At 41.6% G+C, this 27,622-nt stretch overlaps 1 protein-coding gene across 3 annotated transcripts in view; it reads left to right on the top strand.

The window, feature by feature from the left end:
* Positions 1-27,622, top strand: part of Vkorc1l1 (vitamin K epoxide reductase complex subunit 1L1) — a 44,818-nt gene that overhangs the window by 8,258 nt on the left and 8,938 nt on the right. The gene's annotated exons all lie outside the window — the stretch shown is intronic.

Below are 27,622 nucleotides of genomic sequence, written 5' to 3' on the forward strand. Positions count from 1 at the left end.
TATGACAAAATGAAGAGCTAAATTAGGTTGTAAAGTCAGTGCCACTGTGTTTGGGATTTGATTTATTTCTGTACATTGTGCATGAAGTAGAGTGTCAACAGGAGTCAAGCGGGGTTGAAACCTTGGCTCTATCACTTCATCACTGTTTCTGTCTCTTCCTCCTCTTCCAATGAGGGACATAATAGTGTCACTTCACAGAACTGTCGGGAACGTGAAGGACACTAGTTAGTGTATGTACAGTGTCTAAGAACCATGCCTGCATAAAGGGCGTTTCATACGTCATTTTAGAACATAGTTGAGCCATATGTGTATTTAATATCTTTTCTTCTCACTAGCACATCATAGCTCTTTCCCTTGTCACTAAAAGTCACACTAGTGATGTGAGAGAACGTCAGCAACCTTGTATGTACCCTTGCTGGTGTTGGCAGTCTCACGCTTTACGTCTTTGCCAGTTTGGTACATGAAAACTGTTCTTCTGTTGTCTTGATTGGCGGTCCTCCCTCCCCAAGGACCTGTGAAGCTTAATGGGCTTTGTTTTGTTTTGTTTTTAATCTACTTTTTAATTTTATGTGTGTGTTTTGCCTGCCTGTGTGCATCTCCAACTGTGTGGTGCCGGAAGAGGGTGATAGATTCCTAAGATGGCAATAACTGATAGCTATGAGCTGCCTTGGCGTTGCTAGGAACTGATGTGGGTCCTGGGACAAATTGTCTGTTGTCCAGGCTGGCCTTGAATTTGTAATCCTGCTTCTATCTCCAAAGTGCTGGGATTACAGGTGTATGCCACTAGGCTTGTTTATGCTTGTACTGGAATGGAACCTAAGACTCCAAGGATAGCCAAACACTCTACCAACTGATTTTTATTTAAACATTTTTTTTTTCTCTGTGTAGCCCTGGCTGTCCTGGAACTCACTTTGTAGACCAGGCTGGCCTTGAACTCAGAAATCCGCCTGCCTCTGCCTCCAGAGTGCTGGGACTAAAGGCGTGCGCCACCATGCCCAGCTTTTTTTATTGATTGTTTGTATTTTACAGTTTTTTGTTTGTTTGTTTGTAAAATCTAGCTATATAGATCCTTTGTATTGATTTGGACATCCGGTATGTATTTAAAGGATTTGAATATTTTATTTTATTTTATTTTAGTAGATCTCTTTTTTAAGGTATGATTGTAGTTGTAGTTTTTTTTTTTTTTTTTTTTTTTTTTTTTTTTAAGATTTATTTATTATATGTAAGTACACTGTAGCTGTCTTCAGACACTCCAGAAGAGGGAGCCAGATCTCGTTGCGGATGGTTGTGAGCCACCATGTGGTTGCTGGGATTTGAACTCCTGACCTTCGGAAGAGCAGTCGGGTGCTCTTACCCACTGAGCCATCTCACCAGCCCTTTTTGTTTTTTTTAAATGACAAGATCTCACTATATTTTGTTCTAGGTGGTCTGGAACTTACTATGTAGACCAGGCTGGCTTTGAACTCACAGAGCTCCACCTGTCTGGCCTATAAACTAGTCTATAAAATGCTTCGCCTCCGAGTACTAGGATTAAACTCCTGTGCCACCATACCCAATAACTGTACGGACTTGTTATATTTGGATTATACATTTATTTTCCTCCTAGTTTGTCACTTACCTTTTAATTTTGTTTATGATGTCTTTGTTTATATATAGAAGTGTGAAATATTTGGTTAGATCTTCTACTTCTGTATAGGTTTTGAATTTTTTTCCCTTTAGTATTTAGCAAAATTTAGAATATTAAAATCTTTTTAATGCTTGGCTGGGTATGGTAGGACACCCCTTTAATTTCATCACAGAGGGAGAGGCAGGCAGATATCTGAGTTTGAGTCCAGCCTGGTCCATAGGTCAAGTTCTAGGACAACTAGGGCCACACAGAGAAAACTGTGTCTTGGAAAAATCAAAAAGAAAAAAAAAGTGCTAACAATTTTATCTTGTATGGAACTTTTATGTTTAGTGTTAAGAAGAGATCTGGCTTATTTTTTTCTAAATAGCATTTTGTCTAACTCCCACTTACAAACATGCTCGTACACATACATACATACATACATACATACACATACGTGTACACACATACACACACACTATACAGACTTGTCTGTATTTGAGCTAGTACAGACTTTCCTGGATAGATAAGACTTCTTGTTCTGGAAAATTTTTTATCTGTATTTATGCCATTACCACAGTTTCCTGGGACCCCTGTGACTTTACATAGTAAATTTGTTATCTAATAGTGTTAATGTGTTTGTTTTCAAGTTCTTCTGAGCTATTTGCATGCTTATACGATCATGGGAATCTTAGATCTGGGTTCTAAAAATGTCCCTTTTGAGATTCTGATTAGAATTGTATTGGCTTTGGAGATGACTTTGGAAGGAGTCCATTTTCTCCAGTTCTTTCAACCAATCCTTCCATCAAGTGATAGAGTGCATCTTATTATTCTTGAGTTGCTTGTTTGATAACTTTTTAATCTAGATTCTGTGTATGTCTTTATTTTGCTCTTAAGTAGATGTATTAAAAAGATAGCTATTGGGGTCCATTAGCTTTCTGTAGTCTTTTAATTTGAAGCCTAGAGACATTATTGTGAAATCTGTACTCAAGTGTCTTTTAGTTGACACCACATTGTGATTTCCCTCCTTTCTTGCTCTCTTTGAGAAAGTTTCTGTGGCCCTGGTTATCTTGGAACTTGCTATGTAGACCAGGCTAGCCTCCCACTCCCTTCTGCCTCTTCAGTACTGGGATTAAAGGCATACACCACCATGATTAGCTGTGATCTTTTTTTCTTAATGCCATTTATTAATATAATGGTTAAGGATATTTTATCATTTTTGATAACTGAACTCATACTTTTTTGTTGTTGGATATTAAGGATACTTTCAAGTTTTTTTTTCTTTTTTTGCATGTGTTTGTATGGGGTACATGCATGTATGCGTGTTCACATATGTGGGTGGAGGCCCAAAAATGCATGTTGGGTGTCTTCCTTAATTGCTCTCCACTTTATTTATTCAGACAGGACCCCTGAATTCAGAGCTTGCCACTTCGAGCTAGTGTAGCCCAGTAGTCTCCTGTCTCTGGGTTGCAGGGGCCTGCCATAGGCATATCTTTGTCATGTGTTCTCAGCAGAGAAAGCATTGCAAATGCTCGTCTACTGCCCCACCTCCCCAGATTCACTTCCAAGTTCTGATAGTGTAAACTAATATTGTTCACCCTTCTACTTTATTTTAAAATGTCCTGCAAGAACTTGCTTTAGTTTTTTGGAAAACATCTCAAAAGATAAGAAAGAAAAGTATTTAGGTAACCTGTAGTTGTGAACAGTGCACACATTATGACAGAGTGTAAGAAAGAGCGTGCCACCTCTCTGAAGATGTGTCATTTTCCAAATCCAGCCCTGTGCGCCTCCTTGTTCTCCTTTCCATATGTTTACATCGTCTGTACTATTTAGTTGTGATAGTTTTGTACAAGCTCACTGAAGGAGTGCTAGAGTAGGCTTGGTGTGCGAGCTCAGTCCTGCTTAACTTGTGCTGGGCTAGAGGATCTTAGAACCTGCAGAAGTAGTGAGAACTTGTTTCAAAAAAAGAAAAGGAAAAAAGCTATTCCATAGCTATTGCATTAAAAATTATGAATTCACGTACTGATGGATCTCTTGTGGTTCGTGTTGTTACTATATATTGAGGCAGGGTTTTGCTTTATATTTATAGCTCAGCGTAGCCAGCAACTTGCTGTATAGCCCAGGATGATCTCAGACTTATAAATCCCTTGGCTGTTTTAATGGCTCTGCTTTGTTTGTTTTAGAAACTTTTATATATATAAATATTTTGCTTGCATGTATATATATGTGAACCATATGCATGCCTGGTGCCTTTAAAGGCCAGAATAGGGGTCAGATTCCCGCAGAACTGGAGTTGCTGATAGTGTGAACCAATGTGTGGGTGCTGCATTCAGAATCTGTGTCCTCTACTAGAGAAGCCAGTGCTGTAAACTGCTGAGCTGTCTCTCCAGCTTCCCCATCCCCACCCTGCCCCCCATCCCACCCCCTGTTTTATTCTTAACTAAGACTTTGGCACCAAACTTTAGGACAGAAGACTGGCATAAGCTCAGCTGGTACATGTAGAAATGGTATTTTTTAGACTCTAACTTAAATTATTCAAACTAAGATATGTGAGGTGAACCATGGAATTTTCAAATAAGACTAGCTCTTCCCTGGAGGCCTGAGCAAAGCCTGATTTCACTAGATCCTGTCACCTACCCTGGGGCTGTAACAGGAGGAGCCCATTTGCCTTGGCCGACTGCTGACCTGCCTTGGCCACCTGCCCCAGGCTTGTTCTGCACAAGCAGTAGCTCTGGCCCTGGGTGTCTCCTGGAGAAGAGTGGGGGTGGATGGTATTGAACCTTCTCCGGCTACTTCAGATATGGAAGAAACAGAGCGTGAGCCAGCCCTTGCTTGCTGACCTTTTAATAGTGATACTGTCTGGTTGCACAGATTTAGTCCTTAGAAGGCTGCCGTCTCCCTCGTTGAGAGGCAGAGCAGAGCAGAGCAGAAGAGCTGTTATTTGTCTCCTCACAAGATAACCAAGAACTACATGTGCATCCATTCTCAGAAGCAGTTGTTTTCTGGTGGGATGCTGCTTGTCTCCAGTCAACCAGAAAGGGTGGAGTAGAAACTGGCTTGCTAAGTATTACCCATAATCTGTATCCTCTCTTAAGTATGAATCAACCTGAAGAGTGGCTTTCTCATGCTGTGTTATCTTGCTCAATGGTTCATGACGTTCTCCTGATTTTCCTCCTACCACTTGGTCCCTTCCCTTTTCTTACTGGCTTCTTCTGTGTCTAGTCATTAAATGTTGGAGTGACTTAGATCTGGGCCTTCCAGTGACTGTTTTTCCTTAGCCGTCATGTCTCTCCTGTTTCTAACAGGTTCAATTAGGAATCTAAAGTTTGTAATCTCCACCTGTGGCCTATCCTGAGCACAGATCTGCATGTCTGTTTTCTTACTGGACCTCTCTGCTCGGCTATATAAAAGTACTTTAAATTCAGCATACCCAAGAATAGTTTGTATTCTTCCCCTGAAAATGCTATCAGTGAAGGCATCACTTGGCAGGCAGTTGCATAAGCTAGTAAGTAACCTGTGGCTTGTTTGAGCTTTCCCTCCCTTACCAAGTGTAGTTGAGTCAGCAGTCCCAATAGATTGTTGCCTTTTAAACTTGTTAAATGCAGTGTAAAAGTCCCTGAGCTTTGCATCTTTTTTATTGTAATATTCATAAGGCATAATAATACCCATAACCAACAGTCAGATCTATAAGTGCAGGACTCTCTCCTGATCAACTGACCTCTAGCTCAACAAGGTATCTGTCTTAATTTTCATGGTAACCACTTATTTTTTAAGCTAAGATTCATCTACACTTGCAAGTTTGGTGCTTTTTTTGTTGATGCTGGTTTTTGTTTGATTTTTTTTTTTTTTTTATATTTCTCTCCTCTCCTCTCCTCTCCTCTCCTCTCCTCTCCTCTCCTCTCCTCTCCTCTCCTCTCCTCTCCTCTCCTCTCCTCCTCTCCCCTCCTCTCCTTTCCTCTCCTCTCCCCTCCCCTCCCCTCCCCTCCCCCCCCCTCCCCTCCCCTCCCCTCCCCTCCCCTCCCCTCCCCTCCCCTCCTCTTCTCAGTTTAACAAAGTTGTCTCTGCCCTCAGAGTGCTTATCTGCACAGTCCACACAGTAGTTCTCTTGATAAGAATCTTGCCCTTAATTAACGTGCTGGTTTACAGCAGTGCCAGCTAATGTGTTGGCACCGCTGACTCAAGTTTTGCCGTGAGAACATTTATGGGCTGTTCCTTTTCAACAGTACCCATTCCCTTGATGTCTTTAGCACCACCCTTCTTGAGTTCCAGACACATGTGGCCAAAGGAGCACCTCCATGGCCTAGGTGCGCGCGCTCGCTCTCTCTCTCTCTCTCTCTCTCTGTGTATACACACACACACACACACACATACATATATATATACATATGCATATATATGTGTATACACACACACATATATATGTATATATGCAAAAAACAAAACCTCGGCACTTTTAAAAAAGGAGCCTGCTGAATAGAAAAATGGGTGCTTTTGAGAAGACCAGGCTGAGTAGAAAGAGAACCAGCTTGGCTCTATCTATAAACAAGAATGTCTCAAAGCAGTTTCCTAGTTAGGTGGGAGACTAGACCTGAGGAGGTTCGGGCTGGCCTGACACATGCTGAGGAGACATTGTGCTGGTGCCCCAAGGATCCGATTTAAGACAACTTCCCAGGGAGACGGGAGGAATGAGAACGGGGAGCAGCTCCTGATGGATGGATGGATGGATGGATGGTGGGTATGGTTATAGGAGAAAGGTGAAAATGCCTCTCCCGGTGAACTGAGAGAGATGGGCAGGCAAGGACTGTGCAACGTCTGACTAAACAGAGAAGAGAGACTGAGAGAAAACCAGGAAAATCCAAAGCATTGAAGCGTCTGACCAAGTAAGAATATTTAAAGTTACCTTTCCATGTTAAGCAAAGGAGACTGGCTGTAGAAAAATTGTAGACAGGTGAAAATTTAAAATTAATAAAGGGAATAAGACAAATAAGATGATTATTATGCTGATATTTATTATCTCAATCTTAATAATCGTGATAGTTCTTTATACCTTCTTATAGAGGGTTATAGAGATACAAAAAAAGGAAAACTATAAAAAACAGATACAAGCCACAGAATAAAAATTAGAAAACATTATAAATAGAAAGGAGAAAAGTACTAAGATAACCGATAGACGAAGAAAACAATGAAAGATGTAGACAAAAGAAAAATTAGAAAAATTTGTAAATAGAAATGAGGATACTTAGATAATAAACATATAGATACAAGCAATAGAAGAAATTTTTAATTTAAAATGAAGGAAATACTAAGAGATACAAGAAAAGGAAAAAATATAAAAAATAGATATAGGCCTTAGAAGAAAAAAAAACAAGAAAAGGAAAAATAAATTTAATTTTTTTACATGGGTGACTCTCTTCTTTGCCTGCGTATTTGTCATTTTGGTGCATGTCTGGAAGATGGCTGCTCAGCTGAAAGGCAGAAGTTGACTTTTTCAGATGTAGACCAGGCTGGTCTTGAACATTAGGTCTTCCTTCTTTATCTTCAGGCTCTCAGGTGCCAGGGTTATAGGTGTGTATCACTATACCTACCTCATTTGAACTTTATTAATAGAATCTTTAATTTTGTTTGTTTTTTTTCTGCCTTCTCAGTGATTCTTTTTGTAAGAGAGAGAGAAAAAGACAGATGAGAGAGAGAAGAAAGATGGGCAGACAAGGTCTCACTATGTAGCCTGATTGATATTCTATGTGGACCAGGCTGGTTTCAAACTCAGATCTGCTAAGTACACTCCCATGCTCACCTCATTCAGTAAATCATTGTAAGATTTTGTTTATGGACCTGCTCATTAGTCAGACATTGCTGGGTAAAGTTCTCTTATGAATAGGATAGTTGATTGAGACATTTAACTTTTTGGCTTATGTGTATGGGTATTTTGCCTCCAAGTATGCCTGAGTACCACATGTGTGTCTGGTGCCTGTGGCAGCCAGAAAAGTGTAGACTCCTTTACAGCTACAGATAGTTGTGAGTCACCGTTTGGGTGGCAGGACTAGAGCTCAGGTTCTCTGGAAGAACAGCCAGTGCTCTTGATGGATGGTTCAGTTGCTCCTAGTTCACAGCAGTTATGAACACTGCTTGTATGAACATTTTTGTGTATAGTGTTAGTTGGTAATGTCAGACCAACTAACCAAGTGGTTGTTTTCAAGAGATTTCTAATAATATGTGGGAATTCATATTGTTCTTATAAACCCTTGAAACTGTTACTTTGTGTTTGTTTGTTTGTTTGTTTGTTTGTTTGTGTGTTTTTGAGACAGGGTTTCTTTGTGTATCCCTGGCTGTCCTGCAACTCACTCTGTAGACAGGCTGGCCTAGAACTCACAGATACCCTCCTGCCTCTGCCTCCCAAGTGCTGGGATTGAAGATGTGTGCTACCACCACCCAGCTGAAACTGTTATATTTTTTAAAAGATGTTTCTCAGGATTTTTTTTTTTAAAGGTGTGTGTGTGTGTGTCCGTGTGCGCCCATCCATCCACCCATCTGTCTGTCTGTCCATCCATCTTCAGGAGCTGGCTATCAAACTTAGATCATCTGCAAGAGCAGTATGTACTCTTAACTTCTAAGCAGTCTTTACAGCTCCAGGTAAACTTCTAACACTGGTAATTCATTCTGTAGTGTGAACTTATAAATGGGGTCATATTGTATTTACTCTTTGCTGTTTGGCATTGCTCACTCAGTATAATGATTTCTCATTGAACTGGTTGGCTATATAATTTGTTTAAAGCCATTATTACTGTTGCTGAGTTCTCTTCATTTCTATTGAGTGCTGGTTCGAAGAGTTTGGCTGTGGTGAACTAAGCTGCTGTGAATAGTCACTTGCAAATCTTTTTACATACGTTCTCATTTCTCTTGGGTATGTCTTTAGGAATAGTTTCTGGGTCAGAGAGTGAGTGTTCTTTAGAAACTATAGAACAATTTCCCAAAGTGATTGTACTATTTAACACTCTTTTTGGTTTTAATTTGCTTTTCCCTGATTACTAAAGAAATTGAGCAGCCTTTCACCTGGGCTTTGGCTCTTTAGATAACTTCTTTTTTGAAAGACTCATTAAAATCTTTTTTTTTGGTTTTTTGAGACAGGGTTTCTCTGTATAGCCCTGGCTGTCCTGGAACTCACTCTGTAGACCAGGCTGGCCTCGAACTCAGAAATCCGCCTGCCTCTGCCTCCCAAGTGCTGGGATTAAAGGCGTGTGCCACCACACCCAGCTTGACTCATTAAAATCTTATGCTTATTTTTCTAGCAACTACTCTGTCATTGTTTGACTTGTATGTAGGAGATATACAGGCATATGCATACACGTTCTCCCCACACTCACATACTCACTCCTATATATAGCTTTGCCTTTTCTTTTTTCTTAAAGATAACCTTTTGAAACACACACACACACACACACACACACACACACACACACACTCCGCAATTCTGAGGGTTGGACCTAGGACTTCACCCATGCTGGGCAAGTGCTTTCCAACTGAACTACATTCCAAGAATTATTTTTACTTTGAAATGGGCTCAGTAAGTTGTCCAGGTTAGTTTGAAATTTACTGTAACCCAGGCTGGCCTTGAATTTGCAGTCCTTCTCCCAGGTGGCTGGAATTATATAGGTTTGTGCCAACCGCTCTTTTTAAAATAGGATCTCATGTAGCCCAGGCTGGCCTCTAGCAGAGGATGAACTTGTTCTCTTGATTTTCTGCTTCCTCTCCTCCTCTTCCTTTTCCTCCTCCTCCTGACCTCCGGTGCTGAAATGACAGTTTTGCTTCTGTGAGTGTGTGCATGTGTACCTGCAAGCTTGTGTCTGTGTATGCATGTGTCCATGTGTTGCTGCTGTGAGCTTATAGAGGTTAGAGGACAGCTCTGGGGGTCATTTCTCTCAAGTCACTTTATAGGATTCAGGGATCCAACCAAAGCTGTCAGGCCTGTATGCATGTGCCTCTATCCACTGAGCCATCTTGCTGGTCCCCAGCTAGAAATTCTTTTGAATGCTGGAATTGCAGGCTTAAGCTGACACATCCAACTAATTTAAATCCTTATATTACCCACATTCCCCTTTGAAATTAAGGGGTTTTCGTCTTCTAATGTGAAAATATTTCATATTACTTCCTGTTTTTGTTTTGTATTTAGGTAACAATTTATAGGGTTTTTTCTCCCTTTTAAAAGAACTTTAGGGGCTAGAGAGATGGCTCAGTGGTTAAGAGCACTGACTGCTCTCCAGAGGTCCTGAGTCCAATTCCCAGCAACCACATGGTGGCTCACAACCATCTGTAATGGGATCTGATGCCCTCTTCTGGGGTCTGAAGACAGCTACAGTGTACTCGTATACATAAAGTAAATAAATAAATTTGTAATAAAAGAACTTTAAAATTCTTATGTGCAAGTGTGCATGTCTGCATGTGGGCATGTGCATGTGAGTGCGGGTGCCAAGGAGGCCAGGGGCGTTAGGTCCCCTGGAGCTAGAGTTACAGGTGGAAAAACAGTATGTGCTCTTAACTGCTGAACCATCTCTCTAGCCTTTCCCTGTTTTTCAAGATGGTTTTTACTGTACAGCTCAGGCTAACCTTGAACTCAATTCTTCTGTGCCAGCTTCCTGAGTTCAGTGCTAGGAATACAAGTGTATTCTTGGCACCTATTTGTTTATTTATTTATTGAAAGGGACTCTTACCTACATAGCCCCACTCTTCTGGGGCTCATCATGTAGACGAGGTTGGCCTTGAACTCACAGAGATCTGCCTGCCTCTGCCTCTTGACTGCTGGGATTAAATGTATGTGCCACCATGCCTGGCTTTTCTTTCCCTCTTCCCCACACCCCTTGAGACAGGCAAACATCTTTTTATTGGTATAAGATAGTCAGTTGTTTTTTCTATATTGTCATTAGAATTAGAATTACTATTGTACAATTAAGAAAACCATTAGTCTGCACTGTAGAACCTCTTTTGTTATAGATCAGGTAACTCTTCATTCTTTTTGTAATTTCCTTCTTTTTAAAATTGGGCTTATGTTCTTTGTTCTTAAGTACTCTATTTCAAGAGTTCTCAACCCTATGTGAGACATAGGGTTGCTGAGGCCATTTCAGAGAGTCTTTCAAGTCAAAATAATTTACATAAGGTCCTAGTTTGTTTTTATTACAAGCAACTTGGGGAGAAAGGGGTTTATTTATTTGGCTTATGTATCTCAGACACATGTCATCATTGAGGGAAGTCAAGGCAGGACAGGGATCTGAAGGCAGGAATGCAAGCAGAAGCAGAGATCACAGAGGAGTGCTTCTTACTGGCTTGCTCTCAATGGCTTGCTCAGCCTGCATTCTTATTCCATCCTGGCTCTCCTGAGAGGGGACTGGGCCTTCCCACATCAGTCATTAATGCAGAAAATACCCCAAAGACCTGATGCCCTCTGTGCTACAGCTTCTTTGTACTCACCTGATGAAGTTCCACTTCCCAGATTTTGTCTCAGTCTTGCTGGTTTCTTGTTAACCACAGAAGATTCCTCAGCCCCAGCTAACCAGCAGCTATTGTCCTAATAAAGCAGAGGTTTCACTTCAGTGATGCTGGTCTCTCGTTTAATCACACCGGCTTTTTTCTGTCATAGCTGATCAGAAAACAGATCTGAGTTCAGTTCCCAGTCCCCGCATCAGGTGGCTCACAACTCTAATTGTAGCTCCAGGGTATCTGATTCCCTCTTTAAGGCTCCAGTGGTGACACCTTCACATACATTTGGCATATGCTCAGACATATACACATAAATAAAAAAAATATATTTTTTTTAAAAAGTGAGTCCTTCAAGAAATTGTGTTTGGGGACGGGCATGGTGGCGCATGCCTTTAATCCCAGCAGTCGGATTTCTGAGTTCGAGGCCAGCCTGGTCTACAGAGTGAGTTCCAGGACAGCCAGGGCTATACAGAGAAACCCTGTCTCGAATAACCACAAAAATAAATAAATAAATAAATAAATAGACATTGTGTTTGGCATTCTGAGTATCAGTTTGGGAAAAAGAAAAAAGATTGTTTTTGAGATATAATATAGTACATACATTTTCAAGGACCAAATGAGTAAGTTTTGTGGGGGGTGGGGGAGAAAGGGTTGGTTTGGTTTGGTTTTTTTGAGACAGGGTTTCTCTGTGTGGTTCTGGGTGTCCTGGAACTCAGTCTGTAGACCAGGCGGCCAAGAACTCAGAGAGATCCATCTCCCTCTGTCTCCTGAGTGCTGGACTGCTGGGATTAAAGGTGTGCACTACCACAGCCACGCATGGTTTATTTATTTATTTATTTATTTATTTATTTATTTATTTATTCTGTTTCCTTTTTTTTTTAAATATGTACTGGCATTGTTTTTTCTTTTTGAAGCTTGTCTTTAATGATTTATTTATTTAATGATATTACATTATGTGCACTAGTGTTTCACCTGCTTGTATGTCTGTGTGAGGGTGTTGGATCTCCTGAAACTAGAGTCACAGACAGTTGTGAGCTGCTCTGTGAGTGCTAGCAATTGAACCCAGGTCCTCTGGAAGAGCAGCCAGTGCAAGTCTCTCTACAGCCTGTGCGCCACCACTGCCCGGTGGTATACATGTTTAGTACAGATTTCTTTATGGTATCAGATACTAAACCTAAGGTCTTAGTTGTGCTAGGCAGGTGTTTTAGTTAGATTCATGCCAGCTGAGTTTTTATTTTGAAGCAGGGTCTCACTACGTTGCCCAGACAGGCCTTGAACTTGTGATCCTCCTGCTTCAGTCTTCCAAGGATCTAGGATTATAGCTACTTAAAGCCTAGTTAAACCTCACCTCCACTTTCCTCCCTATCCCCCCCCCCCCCTTAAGTATTTTTTGTCCACAGATAGTTTAGCCTGCAGATGTAGAGCTTACAAGGGCCACCTGTAAAACTCCTATGTGAAAAATACTTTTCACTAGTGTAGTAATGTGAAAACAACTACTTTGTGATTCAGTAAATCCATTGTAGGCATGTACAGTGTTTGTAGGGGTTAAAAAGGGTTCAGGCAGGGCTGCATTGGTTATCATAAAAGTCTGAACAAATCCTAATTCCTGTCAATAAGAAAAACAAGGAAAATGATGATTTGGTCATATGTTGAATTAGCTTTTATAATGAGAATGGTAGTTGTATATGAACTAATTCAGAAGTCTCTGAGATACATTACATGAAAAGACTAGAGAACATAAACAATAGATACACTACTATTAATAAGTAGTATACTTCTATGTAATTTGTTTTATTTAAAAGATAGGAGGCCTTCTTTTCCTCCCTGGAATCTCTCATACTCATGGGAGTTCTTTCTTTTTCTTAAGTCTACGTGTATTCTTCTTAATAACAGACATACAAGCATATAGAGAAGTTCTCTGAGGGAGTAGAATGTATTATCCAAAGGTCTGGAACTGGCTGGGAGGCAAAATTGAAAGATATGTTCTTTGTATAGTATTTTGTAAAGTTAAGATTGTAGCTGGTAGCTGGTTGGTAGTGGCACACTCCTTTAATTCCAGCACTCTAGGAGACAAAAGCAGGTGTTTCTCTTTGAGTTTGAGGCCAGCCTGGTCTACAGAGTGAGTTCCAGGACAGCCAGAGCTACACAGAGATACCTTGTCTAGAGAAACCAAGAACTAAAATAAAGCCTTTGTCTGGGTGTGGTAGCTTATACCTTTAATTAGTCCAGCACTCAAGAGGCTAAGGCAGGAGGATTGCCAAATATTTGAGGCAAGTCTGTGCTATAGAATGATGTCCTGTTTCAAAAGGCACATAGAAGAAGGAGAAGAAGAAGCAGCAGCAGGAGGTGGAGGATGAGGAAGAAGAGGAGGAGGAGACAAAGTTAATGAGAATAAAACTTTAAACTGGACATGGAGTTTACTTGGATTTGGGAGGTAAAGGCTGGAGAATCAGGAGTTCAAAGTCATCTTTTGCTACATCGTGTAAGGCAAACTGGGCTACATGTGACTCTTTAAAAAAACAAGTTTAGTAAAATAAAACTTCAAGAATTGAATAGTGAAAAAAATTAAAAGTAGAGGTAAAATGTGTACAGCAAAGCTTACTTAGTAGTTGTCGTTTTGTGAGTAAGTTGTGTTATGTTTTGTTTTGTTTTGGAAGGAGGTCTCATGCAGCAGGGCTAGCCTCAGTCTTTCCTGACCATCCTGCCTTCGGAGTGTTGGGATTGTAGGCATGTGCTCCATATCAGGCTGAAAAGCTTATTTTACTTTATATAATGCCTCAGACTTCATCCATACTATTTTACAACTTTTGAATTCTGTCCCTTGTTCTTTTATTTACCACTTCTAAGATAATACTAAAAGATACCATCGGCTATGCAGAGAAACCCTAGCTTGAAAACAAACAAACAAAAAGATACCATCAATCGGAGCCCGTTTCTGAAGTTAGGAAGTTGATGACTGGTGTTCATTATTCAATCAACCATTTTGACTGTTATTTGTCAGAATAGCTTCTGTCAAAATGCTGTTTGAAGCCTGATTTGTGTGTTTCTCCTTTATCAGTAGGCACCAAGACGAAAGGCAGACTTGTATCCCCAGCCTCCCAGCCCACTCAATTTTTCCTCTGGGCTTATCCAGCTTTGGGCCTATCCTCAATATCAACTTCTTTCTCCCTACACAATCTTGTATGCCAGGGTTATTGCTTCATATTTGATGATTTCTGAATCTCTGACCTGGAAAAAAGTGGCTTTCAATACTACTTTAAGACCACTCTTCTAACACCCTCTGCAGTATTCACTGCAATTCCTGTGAATTGTTTATGGTAGTTAAGTCTGGCTTTGGTTAGTGTTGTTTTGTTTTGTTTTTTAAATTGGGTTTTATGCAATATCGTCTCACTATGTAGTCCTTTCTGGCCTCAAGTTGTGCTCTTCCTGAGTGCTAGAATTTATAGGCATGCACCCCCAAGCCTTGCTATGGCAGGGTTTATGAATGGGTATGGAAACAAAGGAAAGAGTTGAAAAGACTGAGGCTAATTGGAGGGCTGTGCATCATTAGAATGAGGGGAGGGGGACCAGGGGCTAGAGAGATGGCTCAGAAGCTCTTCCAGAGGCCCTGAGTTCAATTCCCAGCAACCACATGGTGGCTCACAATCATCTATAATAGGGTCCAGTGCCCTATTCTGTTGTGTCTGAAGAGAGAGCACTTACGTACATTAAAAAAAAAAAAAAAAAAAAAAAACCTCAACAAAAACCAAAACCCCAGAACAGTGAGTCTGTAGTGGGGCACTCCTTGGGAGGCAGAGGCAGGTGAATCTCTGAGTTTGAGGTCATCCTGGTCCACAAAAAAGGGAGTTCCAGGACAACCAGACTACACAAAGAAACTGTGTCAAAATAAATAAAACAATAACAATTAAAATACCCAGAACAGGTCATCTTAACATTGGAAAGGAATTAACTTCTGGTTATGTATATATTAAAAAGGATAGGCTTGATTTTTTTTTTTAAAAAAAAACTAATTGATTACATTCTAAAGTTTGTTTTTCTTCTCTGTGCTGTTGCTAAGTGAAGAAATCCAAGGCACTAAGGCACTATGAAGGAGAGAGTTCAGTATTAGACATGAAAGTGGAGCAAATGTCAGGAAAAAGGAGGGAAGTCACTGCTCAGACATTACTAAAGAGGATGCATTGGGCTGAGTAAAACAAAGGCTTTAGATGTGAAGTGAAGGCATCGCCATTGGACTTGCAGTAATCTATCTAGCGAGAGTAGAAAAACTAGAGCTGAATTTAATCCCCTGGCTTAGTTTCCAGAGGGAAAACTATTGTTGTGCCAAGACATCCTGACAAAAGTGACTTAAGGGAGAAAGGGTTTATTCTAGCTTATAGTCTGCAGGAACTTGAAACATCAGGGATGCTTTGTCTGCAGCCAGAGAGTAATGAATGCCCGAGTTCCATTTTATATAGAGTCCCCATTTTATATAGATCAAGGACTAGTCCAATCTCCAGTTAAAATGGGTCTTTACACACCAATCCACATAATCAAGAGGATCCCTTACAGGCATGCTCAGGGGCCCATCTTCCAGGAAAGTCTAAATCCTGGGATGTTGACCGTACTCATCATACTTTGCTACCTTAAGAAAGCAAACAGGGCTGGTGAGATGGGTGGCTCAGGGAGTAAAGGTATCTGATGATCTAAGTTCAGTTCCTGGGACTCACATGTTCAAAGTGGAGAACTGACTTCTGCAAATTGTTCTCTGACATCCACGTAGCTGCCTCTCCCCATAAATACGTAGGAAAGAGGAAAGAAAAGAAACCAGAAAACTAGTGGGCATAGTGGCCTTGTCCTGTAATGCCAACACTTGGAAGGGTGAGAGAGGAAGAACCTTTCAAACTGGAGGCTAGTCTGTTACAGTGAGACTATCTCAAAGAACAAGCCAGGTATTATGGTGAGCACTTGGGCCAGAGCCACCAAGCCCAGACAACTAGCTCAGTGGTATATATATATATATATATATATATATATATATATATATATATATATATATAGTGCAATCCTTAGTCCTGTCCTCAACACTAAAAGAAAAAGAAACCAGTAAGCATACAAGATAGCAGTTTGTAGGTACTGGTTAATACTGACCAGAGATTTCTCAGAGGAAGAAGCAAACCTGAGCTTTTGGGTTGTCAGTTCATGTAGAAGTTTGCAGGCTGCAGAATGAATTAAAGGACCCCAAATAAAGTTGGTGGTCTTAACTTGGTTGGGAGGCTAGACATAAAAGTTGGCTAGAGTAGGAGAGAAGGAAGAAAATTTGGGAGTAGATTACCTAGGGGAAAAAGATACAGAGAACTCTAGACAGGCAGAGGGTCTAGGTCCGGGTGAGCACTGATCTGCACTTGTTTGAGAGGGAGCTACTTCAGCACTGGGAAAGCCTTAGGCAGAGTGATCCAGGACCTCACACAGAGTTGGACATGGATTGTTCCTACTAGCCAGAGTGTTTGCAGGCCATCAAAGGGTATGCATGGCCCTGGGGATGAGGCTAACTCAGCCCTAATTAAAGGTTGTGCTGCACCCACCCTCTCAGTACAGAAGCAATTTTGAAGGCTGATCCCAAGCAGCTTAACACTGTGTGCCAAAACAAAAAACCTCGAACTCAAAAGAGAAAGCAGTATTTTAGCATTCAAAATTACCAAGCACAGAAAGAACCAGGGAAGTGCTTCAAATGAGGAGAAAAATCAGTTTCAGAGATGACAAACTGGAGAAAGACCTTGAAACAATTAATGGGTTTGTTTGTTTGTTTGTTTGAGAAGGTAGAAGAAATGGAGGTAAAAATGTATATTTTATTCAAATAAAACATTTAGAGATGGTAAAGAACACAGATGAGGAAGGCATCTATAAAGATGTAACAATTTAAGCAGAAATGGAAGTTAGAAAACTGGAAATAGTAATAACTCATCAGGCACTGTACCAGGGGCAACAGTTTAAGACAAAAGCAGTCTAACGAGCATCTGGAGCCCCTGAAAGAATTAAGAGAGGGAGATGTAAAACATTTGTAAGTGAGGCCAAGGGAAACTACCGACACACCGATTCCAAGAAGCTCAACAGAAAGAAAGGTGACCACACCAAGACACAGCCAGGGCCTCGTGCCAAGCAAGAACTTTACTACTGAGCTTTTGTTTCTTTAGATTGTATCTGCTCTGCACTTTCTGTCACTGTTTTAAACTTGCCAAGACATGCTTCTTAGATGGGATGGTTTTTAAAAGATGAGATTCCACTTTGTGTTTCTTAAACTGACCTTGAATTTGTCATCTAAAACCTTGATCCCACCCCAGCCTCCCAAATGCCTAGAACTACAGACACACCACCAAGCCCAGGTTGAACAGTCTTTCATCTCTCTAAAATCTTTTCCCTGATCTCTCGGTTACTTTCTCACTTTATGATGATCTATAGACAGGAAAATGTCCCCAAAACATTAATTTTTATTTTTTAAGATGTATTTAACATGTTTTTTGAGTATGAATGTTTTTCCTGTCTTATGTGTGAATATCTGGCACCAGCAGAGGCCAGAAGAGGCTTTCTGATACCCTCATTGTGGAATTATAGGCAGTTGTGAGGTACCTGACACGGATACTGGGAATCAAACTCGGATCCCCTGCAAGAGCAGTGCCCTTCTTCACTGCCATCTTCCCAGCCCCCATAGCCTGCATTTTTCTACTGAGGAGCCAGAAGGAAATTTATTTATTTATTTTTAATTAATTAATTGTGTGTGTGTGTGTGTGTGTGTGTGTGTGTGTGTGTGTGTGTGTGTGTGTTTGGAAACAGAGTTTCTCTTTGTAGCCCTGGCTGTCCTGGAACTCTTGTCTGTAGATCAAGCTGGCCTCCAACTGATAGAGCTCTACCTGCCTCTCTCTGCCTCCTGAATGCTGAGATTAAAGATGTCTGCCTAGTTTAGCAGGAATTTCATGCAGAATGGAAATTTGGGATTTTGTTTTGGGATAATCTGTGAGTAAAATGAATTATACCTGGATCGAGTGGCATACATGTGTAAACCCAACCATAGGAAGGCTGAATGAAGCAGGAGGATTGCTAGGAGAGTTTAAGGCCTACTGCTGCTACATTGAGTTTGAGGCTAGCCTGGACTAGCAAGGCCCTACATAAACTTCTTACCTGAGAGAAAGATTAGAGAGCAGTGCTTAAGCTAAGGCAGAGAGAGGTCTTGATTCAAGGACATTCTCACCGGGCAGTGGTGGCGCACGCCTTTCATCCCAGTACTTGGGAGGCAGAGGCAGGCGAACTTCTGAGTTCGAGGCCAGCCTGGTCTACAAAGTGAGTTCCAGGATAGCCAGGGCTATACAGAGAAATCCTGTCTCAAAAAAAAACCCAAAAACCCAAAAAAACAAAAACCAAAAACCAAAAAAAAACACCAAAAAAAAAAAAAAAAAAAAAAAGGACATTCTCATTCATACCCAGCCCCGCCAGCGGCTCCTGCAGTGCTGAGTGGATTTCCTCTGCAGGTGGGACATTGGACTAGTGGTAGGTTTACTCAGTGACAGGGATTCTGTGTTCCACCCTACGCCTCAGTCTAGGTATATGAGTGTCAGAGGTCTCACTGAAAAGTCATCCTTCAAACCAGCTTTTGATTTCCTCCCTCATACCTGAAAACTTATTCATAGTGGCAGTGTTCTGATATCCTCTTCCTGGTAGCTAGCTTGAAAGAGTCTGCAGAGCGGGATTCTCATCCAAGCAGAAGCCTCTGTAGACTCAGAGCGTAACAAACACTACTGCTGTGTTCTCTTACTCACGAAGAGACGGAGTATTTTCACTGCTTCCTGATGAGCTAATCATCCTCAGATCTTTGAGCCTTATGGTTAATTGTTGTTTGAATTAAAATCTACTTAAATCTTAGGGAGTTTAGGCTTAACAGAACATTCTGGTATTTCCAAAAATGATTTGTTATTTGTTAGTAGTCTGACAGAGTTAGGTTTTGTTTGGGGGAGGATTGGGAAGGTGGCTCAGTTTATAAAGTGCTGCCACAGAAATGGCTGGATGACATTGGATTTGCCAAGATCCCTTGGATTTGCCAGCCTAGCCAGTCAGTGAACTCTAGGGTTAATTAAAGACCCTGTCTCAAAAAATCTAGATGGGTGGCTGAGGATGATGCCTCACGTCAACCTCTGCCTCCACAGGCACCTAGAACATTCACGGAAAGGGCTCGGGTTTTTCAGATAACTTTGTATTAGTCTCTTCTTCAACAGTCCCTATGGACACACTGCTAGATTAAATAGGAACCACTGTGTCCTGGTTCTGCTTTTATTACTTATCTGGAGAAACAGAGAAGCCATGTGAGACTGTTAATTCACTGGTTTGTGAAGGCCATACTATTATTCTACCTGTAAATATCGACATGGTTAAAAGTGTGCTCCTGTAAACTCCACATTTCTTTTTTTTTTCATTTCTAATTTTTAAATACTAAAAATTTAAATTATTTGATCTGTTAACATAGTCTCAAGTGATAGGGTTTTATTTGGAATCTTATCTATATTAATCTGCTGACCATCAAAAGATACATGTAGCTTCTTATGACTAGGCCAGTATTTCCCAAACTGTGATGAAGTTTGTAAAATTTACAGTCTGGAGCATTTAGAGCAGAGGACCTAGGTCCAGTTCCTAGCAATCACATGGTGCCTACAACTATCTGTAACTACAGCTCTCGGGGATCCAGCACCCCCTCTTCCAGTCCTCTCTGGCACCAGGTAACACTTGTGGGTGCACAGACATATATATAAGCAAACACTCGTAAAGTAAATTAATACAAGTTTTTGTTTTGTTTTGTTTTTTGAGATAGGGTTTCTCTGTATCGCCCTGGCTGTCCTGGAACTCACTCTGTAGACCAGGCTGGCCTCGAACTCAGAAATCCGCCTGCCTCTGCCTCCCAAGTGCTGGGATTAAAGGTGTTGGCCACCACTGCCTGGCCAAATTTTAATTTCCAGTTCGGAGGCGGGGTGGGGGTTGGGGGTAGCTCAGCTGGTATAGTGATTGTCTTGCAAGCATGAGTGCTTGAATTCAACTCCCAGTCAGTACCCATGTAAAAAGGCTGCTGTGTAGTGAGCTTTCATCAGCTCAGTGCTGGGAAGGCAGAGACCATCAAATTCTTGCAACTAGCCAGCCTGACATGATTAGAAAGTGTTGGGCCCCAGTGAAAGACTGTCTGAAAAATGAAAAAGCAGGTTTGACAAGTGTCTGAAGAGCAAAGCCAGAGGTTGACCTCTGACCCCCCCCCCACGTGTATGTGTGTGTGCACCACCCATGTGAACACGCACCATATACACACACAAATTCTAATTTCCAATCCATTTGTGGACTGATATGTTTATAAAATGTATCACTGAAGCAATGAAAAGCAGACATGTAAAATATAAGCTCAAGTAGTTTAATCAACTGACAATCACATTTCAATGCTTAATACATAGAGCAAGATGGAGAATTACAAAACTGGACAGAGTCACATGCATAGTTATTTTGCAGGTGTAACAAAAAACTACAGAAGAACAAGCAGTCCTTTGTACTAACAAATACTAGCTCATCAACAGTTAAGAGGGTTTTTAAATTTTTAAGTTTTGTTTTTGTGATTTACCATAATTATCTCATTTCCTGTTTCCCTTGCCTCCTTTTGCATGCACTCCTCCTAGCAGTAGTTAAAGCCTGTATATGACAGTCGAGAGTGCCTCTGCTTGATTTTCCCAGTGCATTGCCACTCTTGGATGGTGACTGAACTTGGCAGTGCATTAATTTAATAATCCTCATAAGTCCCAGACCACTATTAGCAAGTTCTGTTATAGAATTAAGAGAAGAGATTAACAGTTGGATTCTATTTAGACTACTTATTCGGAATTCTATACAAAATGAAGTAACATCATAGCCTCTAATGTAGCCCCATCTTTGAACAGTAGCCAGTTCCTAGAGTTTATGGTGTGAGTAATTAAAATAACTTTAGACAAAAGGATTAGATCTAGTTCTTACTACAAATAAGTAGGTTTTATTTGGTTGGAAAAGTTAAGTTTGAATTTATAAGGCAGTGATAATCTTTGAAAAGCATTTTTCAGAGCTTTTTCTCTTCTTTGAGATTTCCAATTTGTTTTCACTATTTAAAAACTTATACCTTTTAATTTTATATGGAGGTCAGAAGGCACCACGTGCCATAGCAATCCAGTGGATGCCAGAAGACAACTTTCTGGACTCAGTTCCCTTCCACCATATGTATCCTGGAGTCAAACTCAAGACATCTGGATTGGTGGCAGATGTTTTTTGCTTGTATTATCCAGGGTTCTGGATTCAATGTGATTAATATATATTACATATTATATCTGTATATACTAAAGAATTTCAATCAGCTTCCAGTAAAACAGTAACAGTTGAATCACATCCCAGAGGTTGAGAACCTGTTAGTTGCTCAGGCTTTTTAAACTTGTGTTCTGTTTTTTGAGACCCAGTGTCTACATAGCCCTGGCTGTTTTGGAACTCACTGTTCCAGGCTGACCTCCAACGCAGGAAGATCCAGCCGCCTCTGCAGGAACTGCAGCTGCCTCCTGAGTGCTGGCCCTAAGGGTATGGACCACCAGCCACATCAGGCTTGTTCATTTTTGAGGTTGAGTGAGTGACTCAGCACCCAGAGCAGACCTACAGTAGCCATCTCTCACTGGTCAACTCAGTGATTGCCAAGTCCACAAGGCTGTGTGCCTGAGCACTTACAGTTTGGTGCAGAAAATCTGAAAGGTTCCTGGACATCCACTGGCCCTTAGTCCACGAGGGAAGCCTGGAAAGACTGGTTCTGGTATCAGTGAAGGAATCAGCACCAGCAACAGGGCAGATCACCTTGGTAACAGAGAAGGCCAAAGGAGCAAAAGGTGAGCAGTCTCCTTCAGCCACAACCTTTCTGTCTGTGCTGCTGTGTGCTCTCAAGTGAAGCTTCCGGGGAGTTGACGTTACCAGCCATAATATAATAACCGCAGAGCCATCTTGAAAGTCCCTCATTTTCACTCTTTAAACTTGTCTGCATTGACAAAGTATTAAGCTCTCTAAGAGGACTGATGATGATGGGAGACAAACTAGAACCAACTTTTTGTTTGAGACTTGGTCTCACTGTTAGTACCTGGCTGACCTTGAATTCACAGATTTGGCTGTATGTCTCTGCTTCCCAGTTTTGGAGGCATTTTTAAAAAAAGAAAAAAAAAGTATAAAAATGAGCTCAAGCTGAGTGGTGTTGGTTCACACAGAAGTAGGCATATCTCTCTGAGTTTGAGGCCAGCTTGGTCTACAGAGCAAGTTCCAGCACAGCAAGGAAACCCTGTTTTGAGGGGAAAAAACAAAAACAAAAACCAAACCCAAAAAACTCAAAACATAATTATTTAAAGAATATTAGATAAAGAAAGCTAGGAATAAACAGCATAATAGCATGTGTCTGTAATCCCACCACACAGGAATTTGGCAAGAAGGATTGCTGTTAATTTTAGGCCAGCAATAAACAAGTACCAGGCTAGCTGGAGCTACATAGCAAAACTCAAGAAAAATGTGTACAAATGCTAAAAACCAAATCTGCCAGGTGTGGGTGATGTACTCCTTTAGTAGCAGCATTCGGGAGGCAGAGGCAGGCAGCACTCTAAGTTTGCAGCCCTCCTAGTCTACATAATGTCTGAGTTTGAAGCCCTCCTAGTCTACATAATGAGTTCCTGACCATCAGGGTGAGACTCTGTCTCAAAAAACAAACATTAAATACTACATGGTTTGGAAGGCAGAGGCAGGCGGATTTCTGAGTTAGGCCAGCCTGGTCTACAGAGTAAGTTCCAGGACAGCCAGAGCTATACAGAGAAACCCTGTCTCGACAACCCCCCCCCCCCCCACACACACACACATACTACATGGTGAGGTCTTTTCTTTACATGGAGAATTCCGGTAGGGAGATAGCTCGGTGAACAAAGTGCTTGCTATGTAAGCTTGAACTGAGTTTAGACCATCAGCACCCACACAAAATATTGGAGGTCGGGGAAGTTGTGACAGATAGATTCTTGGTTCAACATACTCTGGGTTCAATAGTGGGGCATGGTGATGTGCACCTTTAATCCCAGGAATCTGCCTCCAAGCCTTCTAGTGGAAATTACTGTTGGGCTTTCTTCCTCTAGCACTATAGTTTTGTTTTTTATGAAGATGATTAAAAAAATTTTAAAAAAGGAATTAAGCCTTACATACTTCCTGGCACTCATCTTAGACCTTGTGCTCTGCCTCACTTCCAGAGTGCTGGGTTATAGGGCTGCATCCTCATGCCCAGCTGGCCGGCTGCCTGCAGAGGGATGCATTAAGGGCAGGTGTGGGACATGTCCACAATCCTAGGACTTGAGTGACTGAGGCAAGTCATTCCTGCTAGATCAACACTGTCCTGAATGAGTTGGTGCTAGCTGGGTGACAGAGCAAAGCCCTGGAAGGAAGAGAGGGCAAAACCTTCTATTAATTAGTAGTCTTAAAAGTTTAACATAAGGATATGTAGGTGTAGGTGTTTTGGCAGTATTCCTTTAGCAAATGAAGTATTCATACAAATATTCCTTTGGTAGTTAAGACATAATACCAAGCTGGGTGGTGGCGGCGGCACTTGGGAGGCAGAGGCAGGCGGATTTCTGAGTTCGAGGCCAGCCTGGTCTACAAAGTGAGTTCCAGGACAGCCAGGGCTATACAGAGAAACCCTGTCTCGAAAAACCAAAAAAAAAGACATAATACCAACATTAAACTCCATGGAAATAGTTGCATATAAAAGACAGTGCTGTCCAAAGACAGTTTTCTGGTGGTTATGGCTGACTTAGGAGTGAAACTCAGCCAGGCATAGTGGCTCACACCTGTAATCCCTGTGCATGGGAGGCTGAGGCAGGGAGGTTGTCACAAGTTTAAGGACAGCCTGGGGAACATAGTTTAGCTCTAGGCCAGTCTAGACTACAAATTGAGAGGCCATGTGTCAAAATTTTAAAAAAAAGCTCATAAGAAATGAGTAGGTAGAATGACTTTCAGTTGTGTCCATAGAATGTTTCTCAGCCTGTGTGTGTGTGTGCGTGCGTGCGTGTGTGTGTGTGTGTGTGTGTGTGTGTTTGTACAGGACAGTGTTCGTGAAGGCAGGGCCTCAATGTTTAATGACTTCCTCAATTTCCTTTCCTTTTTTTTAAGTGATTTTATTATTTATGTGTTATTGGGAGGTCAAGGGTCAGCTTGTAGTAATCAGTTCTTTCCATCCACCGTGTATGTGGGTCCCAGGAATAGAACCGAGATCTGGGTTGTCAAGCTCCATAGCAAGCACCTCTAACCACTGAACCATCTCGGTAGTCCCACCTTAATCTTGACACAGTCTCACTGTCTGTCTAGGCAGCCAGCCTCAGGCTCTCCCCGATGGCTGGTATCATAGGTGCCACCACATCTAGCATTTTACATAGGTTGGACTCAGATCTCCTTGCTTACATGGCAAACACTTTACCCTATGAGCCATTTCCCATCCCTGCAGGCAAGTTGTGAGAAGATATCCATAGCCTCCATTTCAACATATATAGGAAGTGCATTTAACTTTGAGGGCCAATTAAAGGGAAAGCCACTTAAATCTAGAATTTATTGAGGAAGCTCAGTGTTTTAATGTACTTGGGTGTTGTTTTACTGAAATGTGCATATGAGAACATCGGAAGGCAAAGTTTGACAACTGAAACAAGAACAGTTGGGGTTCATGTCAACAGAAGCATAAGCCACCAAAGTCCTACGCCACGTGTTCACCCTTGCCATCTCTGAAGCTGAGTCATTTGTCAATTGTTGATTGATAGCCATTAATTTATCAAAGGTTATTACTGCTGTCATAAGTCTCCTGACTCTGAAATGCCACCCATATCCTGACTACCAGCAAATTTATCTCTAGCTTACACTGCAAGTTTATACTTGCTTATCTGTCATCTCTCCATAGCTGCTAAAGGCAGTGTGAGCCTGTGTCCAACGCTGAGTTTCTGATCATATCCTCCTTCCTAGCTCAGAAAACACAGCTTCTCTGCCTAGCTGCTCAAGTCAAAGTCCTCAGTGTCGTGTTGCATCATTTCTTTGTGTCATACTGCATGCTCCATCTGTGAGCAAGTTGTGGGAGCTGCACCTTCCAAATAGCCTGGATCTCATTTTTTAGCACATGGCGGCCACAGCCGCACACTCTGCTGAGAATCCTTCAGTGGTGGTTAAATGGACATCTTACCACTGCTGTCTCCATCCAGTCTATTTTCAATATTGAAGCTAGAATGCCTAAAATAGAATTTTAAATTATTTTACTTATTTACTTATTTTTTTGAAACAGATCTCACTGTGTAGTTCTGACTGACTTCAGACTTGCCATGTAGACCAGGCTGGCCTCAAACTCAGAGATCCAACTGCCTCTGCTTCCTGCGTGCTGGGATTAAAGGTGTGTGCCACTACGTCGTGATTATTTTTATTTATTTTTATGTATACATTTTATATATTTTTATGTGTGTGGGTATTTTGCCTACATGTATGTCTGTGAATCATATACATGTCTGGTGTTTGAGAAGGCCAGAAGAGGGAGTCATATCAAATGCCCTGGGACTGGAGCCACAGACAGTTGTGAGCTGCTGTGTGGCCACTGATGTGCAAACTCAGGTTCTATGGAAGAGCAGCCAACACTCCTAACTGCTGACAGTTCTCCAGCCCCCCACCTTTTTTTTATGTTAAGTTTTGTGCATGGGTTTTCTTTGGAGGCGGGGGGGGGGGGGGGCACATGTTAGTTCAATGCCCAAGGAGGCCAGGGAGCTTCCTTGGAGCTGTAGTTACAGACAGTTGTGAGCCACCTGACCATGGGTGCTGGGAACTGATCACAGTTCGTACTCTTAACTGCTGAATCATCTTTCAGCCCCTAGAATGCTTTTGGTTTTTTCGACACAGATCCTCACTATGTAGCCCAGGCTGGCTTCAACTTCTCCTATTCCTCCTGAGTCTCAGAAGTCCTAGGATTATACATTGACACCCATTTCAAAATGATCTTTCTTTAATACACACGGGCGTAAAGCCAGACAGAGTGACACATACCTTTAATTCCAGGACTAAGGAGGCAGAGGCAGGTAAATCTATGAGTTCAAGGCCAGCTTGGTTTACATGATTCTAGGCCAGGCAGGGTTACACAGTGAGATTTTTTTTTTAAAGCCAACTTATCAAATTCTTTTTTTTTCCTCTCTTTTATGTTCCATACATACCGGTTCCTTGGCTGTTTTTCAGACAAGATTGGTGTGTTGTTTCTTATTCTGGGTGTATGGGCATGTGTGTGTCAGTCAGAGGACAACATTTAGGGGTTGGTTCTCTCCACCAAAGTAAGTCCTGAGAATTGAAGTCAGGCTGTCAGGCTTAGTGATAAAGGCCTTTATCCTTTGAGCTATCTTACTAGGCCTAAAATTTTTAAATGTATTACTATTGTGTATAGATATGCACACATGATGTGTGCGGGGATGGGTGTGGAGGTCCATGCCGCAGCCCACATGTGCAAGTCAAAGGACATTTTAGAGTCGGTTATGTGGGTTCTGGGCGTTGACCTCAGGTTATTACATGTATGTAACTACCCATAATGCAGTAGACATTGACGTGAAGCTTGGAATCATTCTGATAAATATTTAGAAGTGATTGAGTGGCACAGCTAGAGCTCAAGTGAGAGAGCTATTTCTACTTGATTATTTTTGCTGTTGTTTTGACACAGGGTCTCATTTTTTTAACCCAGGCTGTCCTAGGACTCACTGTGTAGCTCAGGTTAGCCTCCAACTCATGATACTCCTTCTGCTTCAGCCCCCAGAGTGCTGGAATTACAGATATGCACCCCAGCCCCTGCTCCTTTTGTTGAATGCAGTCCTAGCCTCACTGCCAGCCCACTGAAGTAAAATCTGCATTTTGACAAGTGCTCACTAGGCGACTTCACTTTCCCAAGTGCTGACCTGGAATGTCCCACCCCCGTCCTTCTGTCTGTCTGAGTAGGCTTGTCCAGTCCTGAAGGTAATGTACTTGGTGTTTTGTCTTTTGGCCGTAACTAGAATGTACGTTCCATGAGGGCAGTGCTGCCTGTCTGGTCCTGTGCCTCGCTCGGGTGTGCTACTCCACTGCTCACTGAGTATTTGGTGGGTGAGAGAATTCGTGCATGGAATGGAATGGAACTTGCTTTTGTGTATTTGAAATGTGTACGTCTGTGTAATAAACATCCTCCGCAGCGCTCAGTTCCAAGATTGGGGTGGTTATTGTTTCAGTGTGACTGTGAAGGGGTTTTGTTCTGTTGCTTGGACATGAGTTCCTTTAAAGCAACATGACTCAGTCACTCAGTCCTGTTCTCAGGCGTAAGTTCCTGTCTGTGTTTAGGAAGCACTGTCATTCTGGGTTAAAGCTGAAGTGTCTTGAGGGTTTATCTAGTTACTGTTGCTCTCTTTGTATTACCTTATTAAATTGGATTTTAATAATTTTTTAAGGTAAGATTTTAGGGGGTTATAGAGGTGGGAAAGGTATTACAGGGGCGGACAG

The sequence above is a fragment of the Mus caroli genome, unplaced genomic scaffold (genome assembly GCF_978045245.1).
Source record: "Mus caroli unplaced genomic scaffold, Mus_caroli_1 scaffold_4, whole genome shotgun sequence".
Classification (NCBI taxonomy): Eukaryota; Metazoa; Chordata; class Mammalia; order Rodentia; family Muridae; genus Mus; species Mus caroli.